Below are 6,000 nucleotides of genomic sequence, written 5' to 3' on the forward strand. Positions count from 1 at the left end.
GAAAGAGAACAAGAACTCACTCAAGCAGAGACTTCCCAAAGGTTCCATTTGCAACACCTACAGAATGACAATGCAAAGGAAGGACTGCCAAAGGGGGGTCTGGAGCCCACCACCAACCCCATGTTAATCTAGTAGAAGCCTCTACACTAATTACTTGGCATGCCATAAAGTTTCAAGAAAACTAGCTTTCATTTGAATGGAGGAAAACCTTCAAAGTCTGTATCAGTTTATCTCTAATGTCGGTAATCAGATCTTAATGATCTGCAAATTGCACATAGCCATATTCCAGGGGGTATTCACTCCAGGGAATTCAAATCTCTCCACACTAACTTTCTCCCAAATTCCCCCCAGTGTGTAGTGAAGTCTCTCCTATGTCAACAATGGGAAGTAAAGTTCAAATAACAAAACATTTGTCCTACAACAGAGCTGAAAGCCACCTGGTTCAACCCTTTGTTTCACAAAGAAACAAAGTGAGGACCAAGAGAGGAAATAACTAACTCAAGTTCTCCATGCTGATAAGAGGCTGAGGTGATTCTTTTCCAACTCTGAAGACTCTGCCCAGTTCTCATCACTTCAACACCTACTTCTTTCTTTTTTCTCATTGTATGCTGTCTCCCTAGGTTACTAAATTGATGTTGCCTTTAAAATAAAGGGGAGATTTTTCTTCTCTGTTGCCACAAATATACTCACTATAAAAAGTGGGGAAGTGCAGGTTTTTCCCCTATATTTATGTTTGTTTGTAGAGAACTCAGAAAGTACTGGACAGTTTATAGTATCAGAAACAGAACATAACCTGTACTGCCACTACCTGGGATCACCATTGCTAACATTTTGGCATACTTCCTTTCAGCCTCCCCCCACCCCCAACCATATTATGTAATTATACTATACTGTGTATAATGTTACATCCTACTTTATTTTTTCACTTAGGCATTTTTTGGTTGTTGTTAAGACAATTCTGAATGTGTGTATTATATTTCCCTTCCTTCAGCAGGAACTCATTTATCTGCTAGAAAGGTAATCAGACTCTGAAAATTATGGTCACAGTTTTATTTTGTGGTTTCAGATTTTTTTGGTCTGTTTTGTAGAGGTTGTTTTGGAATTATTTTGTTGCCAAAAAGCTGTATGTACTTTCTTCTGTTTGTTTACTTGAATCCAGAAAAACCTCCCACTGAAATGATGTCTGGCCCTACCCCACTCAACACAAGCCAATATCAATATATGCGGGTATTTGCATTTGAAATAAGATGCACATTGAAAGCACCCATTATAAAATAGTAAATTATACTGAAGCAAAAATAAAATTCTAGTACACTTAAAAGACCATATTTTAATTGTCAGAGATTCAATCATATCTCCAAAGCAAGAACAAATAGATAAAACCTTCCTTTTTAACCCCCATTCTTGGAGGCTGGCAATTTCAATTTTCCCCACAATTCTTACTCAGTCCTGGCTGAACATTTATATAAAGGCCACACCCCCTCTTTAAAAGTGTGCAAAGCCCGGCCCTCCCTGGTGGCGCAGCGGGTTAAAGCACTGCACTGAGAAGCTAAAGCCACTTCCACATGAGTTCGATTCCCGCCTGTCCCGGAGGAGACCACATGGTGCGGCAGACCTCTCCTGACCCGCCCGCTGCTCCCCTCAGCAGTGTACTTCTTTGCTCTGCCTGTTCTGCTCTCCACTCTGTCTCTGGTGAAGCCTCTCACCGCCCCTGAGCCTCTGGCCTGTACCCCAGTTCTCTATGTACAAATAAATAAATCTTTAAAAAAAAAATGTGTGCAAAGCCCACTTGTGGATAAAGGTCAAAGCATATAGTAGGCCAAATGTTAACTCCCAAATGCTCATATCACTTCTGGAAATATCACATGGAAATGTCTGGAGGCACTTATGTAGAAAATCTCCTGGAATAAATGTACAATAGTTTTATATAGTGTCAACAACGGCCGAATTTTTGTCTCAGTGGAAAGAATATAGTATTAAAATCCAAAGTGAAGCCAATTAAATACATCTATGAGGAGAGTCAATCTCTGCCAATATTCTTTCTGGAGATTTAAATTGGTCATACTATAATTAAAATTTTAAAAGACAACATATGTCAAATGCATGACAATATGGCAATTAAATAAAGGTCTGCAGAGATTTGGGCCAATTTGACCAGAAGGCATTCATGATTTCAACAGTGTTGTAAGTAGTGTTAAAGTTTGAATTCCACAAATCTATTTTCCAAAGTCTAGTCAATAAAACATGGCCCTCTGAAGGAAAGGGGGCATCATGCTCCCTGCCAGAGAGTAATCTTGCTGAGCATTACCGACAGGATCAGAGGCTGCTCAGAATAATGACTATGGTCAGTCATAAGCCAAGTGCTCTGACTCAAATTTAAGGGGCTCTACAAAATCAAATCAAAGATACGATATAAGCCCAATGGTCTTCAGTAATCCATAGCACTTGAAGACCAACTTGCCAACTGAAAACATGTGTGTTCTTGCCAGTTCTTTCTATGGTGCTAAAGCCCCTTTGGGATTTTATCAGCAATCATTATCAGCACTGGCTAGGTTCCCAGACAAAGACTTTACAAATCAGACCTCTTTCCATTATGGCCACCACATTAGAAATGTTTAAACCAAATGGATTTAGAAATAAGTATTTAAGAAAAAACATTATACTGACAAAATCCCTAGTTACTGCTGAATATTGACCTGGCATGCTAACTGCAGCCCAGTTTAGTAGAGTCCCAACTCCACCTAAGTGAACAACACTAGCAATGCACTTAATCGTTCCTAATCTGCAAAAACAAAGTAGACAGCAATCCATAATTGTGGTAAGGACACCACCTGTGCAAAGGTACTCACTTGCAAGGTACTACTAATTATATATCACATTAGTTCCCAGAAATTTCTAAAACATTTCAAGCAACGAATGTGTGCCATTGCTGTTTCAAAATATTTACCTGTAAGCTGTTGTTCAGCAAATCAAAGTCACTGTATCTCCTCACAATCTGTAAGAAATAAGACAATGTTTTGATTTAGCAAGATCATCTCTTTTCATCTCATTATTTAATATTTATTGGCATTCTAGAGTGGGGTTGCATCAAGGGTGGTAGGGCCGATAACTGATGCTTATCTTGCCTAACTTGTCAGGCCTCGAAAACAGACCTAGCAGTGTTCCAGTATTGGTTGGGCTGGGGGAACTAGTTTATGCCAACCAAGCTCACCAAATGCCAGCAGGTAAGAGACAATCATGATGTGTTTGCTTTCATGGTAAAGAGTCTTTTAAACAACTTTTTTTTTTTCAAGATTCAATTGATATAAAGCACCATATAGTTTGAACGTGTACAGCACAATGATCTGACTCACATATACTGTGAAATGATTACCACATATGTTGGTTTAAACAAATGTCTCCCTCTTTAATATTCCATAGAAAGAGGAATTAATAATTTACCAAAAAAATAAGTTTTACTGAACACAAAATCAAAGCAAAAGGCTGTGGGTATCTTCCTCCTTATCCTGGTAAAAACTTATCCCAGGTGAGATCCCACCACTCTAGAGACTGAACTATACCCACAGCCAGACTGACCACACCTCTCTGCTTCCCACCTTGGCAGGCACTGGCCTCCCTTGTCTACATTTCCCTTACCGAGTACATTGGTGTCATAGTCTAGGTGGCAGTCAAATGCTACTGGCTCTTCAGACTCTGGACAAGGAAATCATTTAGCTTTGACTTCAATCTTTAGTGATGTTTTGGAAATGTTAGTGTGCAAAAAAAAATTATCAAGAGGTTACCTAGGATCCCACTCACAAAAAATCTAATCCATTGGGTCAAGGGTTAAGGCCCAAAAGTCTATATTTTTTGTTAAGGATCCCTAGGGATTCTAAAGCATTGGATCTAGAAAACTGCAACAAAGGTGGACTTTGCAATAATATGTTATTATTGGCCATTTATCAAATATACATCAAAAAATAAAATATCAAGCTATTCCTGTTAAGTGTGAATTAGTGAAACATAGAGTTAAATGTAGAAAGGATGTGAATTCCAGCCCTGGTCTGTCACTGATTTGAATGTGATCTTGGACCAGTTACTTACTTTTTGAATATAAAGTGGGACGAACATACCACATAGGACTGTTGTTCTGTCTTTGATAAGGGGGGGGGGAATCAAAAAGAAGTTTAATAATAGCATGTGTGCCTCCAGTATATATTGGACACCCCATAATACTATTAATTAAGTTACCTATGAAGGTTCAGACACCAACTTAAATACCTCAGCTAAGACAATGGATGTTGGGGGGGAAAGGAGAAGATTAATTATGGTAGGCTACCAGGGAAGGCACAGTAAACAAAGGAATCACTGATGAACTTAGTTCTAATTTCTCTATTGAAAAGAGCTAATATCAGGCCTTCCCAAACCCTTAGGGAGGCAGAGTTTTCCTTCACTCATGTAAGTGTCTTTTACAAAGTTTCCTCCTCCTAGCTTTCCGCTGCTTCTCCTATGGAAATATATTTTGACTAAAAGGATACACTTTGAGGGTGGCATTTTTGCTCCCCTATATCTGCCCTTTGGGATTTCCCAATAAATTTCATAATTCAGAAACTGAGTTTGAATATTTCATGGAACTAGTCTTTCAGTACTGAGAATAGATCGGTCTGGCCAAACAGCTGTACACATAGAACAGTTCTAAAGGGTTAAATGAATTAGTGTGCTTGAACCAGTGCCTTACACATGTTGAAATAGATGTTAAATATTTAAGTATTTAAACAAAAAGCAGTAAGAAATTTTAGGCAAAGAAATAACCAAGGGTGGATCACTGTGGTCCAAGACAGGTAAGGGTAAGAGGTCAGGTTCAAGCTGGGCTGTGAAGAACAAGGAAAGAGTTTTAGGAGATAGGAGAAGGGGGTACTTATAATTACGAAAACAGGAAAGAAATGGCCCCTATTCACAAGTCAGCAACCCTTGCCATCCCCCAGGGTGAGAAGGACTTAGGTCTATGCAGTTTTGTCTCTCTGCGATCACCAGTGAGCCAAGGAGCGCCTGGAGCAGAAAGATGACCAGCACCTGGAGTCCATGAGGAGGCTCCGTGGAGCACTAGAAGCTGCTCATGGGAACACCTGGGAGTCCATGAATATATGCCCAGGCTGCACACTGTCCAAGACACTGTCTCACCTTTCTAGTCTAACCTCCCCATCCCAACCAGTCTCAGGGGGAAAAGTCTTAATTTGAGCAATAAAATAAGTGATTTGCCTACCTACTTTCACTAAGCTAAAAATATCCTACCTACCTTCATTAAGCTAAAGAACAGATCTGAGATATCTTCATGGTAACAGTACATACAAATTCAACCAAACAACTGGGGACACAAAAACTTTTTATAATACCTGTCTTAAAGCTAAAGATTTATATCTGAGAGAGTTCTGAGTTAGATTTATGCATGTCCTTGTTTTTCCAAAATTTTAGATGCCCCAAGTCAGAATTTTATTTAAATATTTTGAGAGTTTTTCTAATGACAAAAAAAATAATCCTTACCTGCCAGCTGTTTTCTACAGAAATTCCTCTTTGCACTCGAATAATATATTCCTAAAAATAAATAAATAAACAGCTTTAATTATGAAATCCCCAAGTGAGAGAATCAAAAATAAGTGAAAATGTCAGATCAAAGAAAATTATCAGAGACAGAGAGGGCAATTCTGAGGGCTGCTGATAAAAAATGTAATCTGCCAAGAAGATAGCAAACTGAAATGTATGTCCACCAAACGGAAGAGCTCCAAAATACGTGAAGAAACAGCCAAATCCACAGTTATAGCTGAAAACTTCAATCACAATTAAAGACTCTCAGCAATTGATAGAAACAGAAAACCAGAAAGGATATAGAACTTGACAATACCAATTAGCATTGAGAGAATGCTCTATCCAACAACAGCAGAATATTCATTATTCTGAAGAGGAAATGCAAAGAAGTTCAATGTTTCTACTCCTCACAGAAATATAAATTAAGATTATAATAAG

The 6,000-nt window shown here is 38.6% G+C and overlaps 1 protein-coding gene across 3 annotated transcripts in view; it reads right to left on the reverse strand.

Moving 5' to 3' along the window:
- The window catches only part of PXK (PX domain containing serine/threonine kinase), a 45,343-nt gene extending 39,777 nt beyond the window's left edge, over positions 1 to 5,566 (reverse strand). For all 3 annotated transcript variants that reach the window (XM_012735322.1, XM_004676026.2, XM_012735321.1), the window contains exons 1-2: positions 5,521 to 5,566; positions 2,948 to 2,995 (exon numbers count right to left, since the gene is read on the reverse strand). The gene's annotated coding sequence lies outside the window, so the exon portion shown is untranslated. The remainder of the gene's footprint in view (positions 1 to 2,947; positions 2,996 to 5,520) is intronic.
- Between the last annotated feature and the right edge of the window lie 434 nt (positions 5,567 to 6,000).

This window comes from Condylura cristata, unplaced genomic scaffold, assembly GCF_000260355.1.
Source record: "Condylura cristata isolate star-nosed mole 26May11 unplaced genomic scaffold, ConCri1.0 scaffold00004, whole genome shotgun sequence".
NCBI lineage: Eukaryota > Metazoa > Chordata > Mammalia > Eulipotyphla > Talpidae > Condylura > Condylura cristata.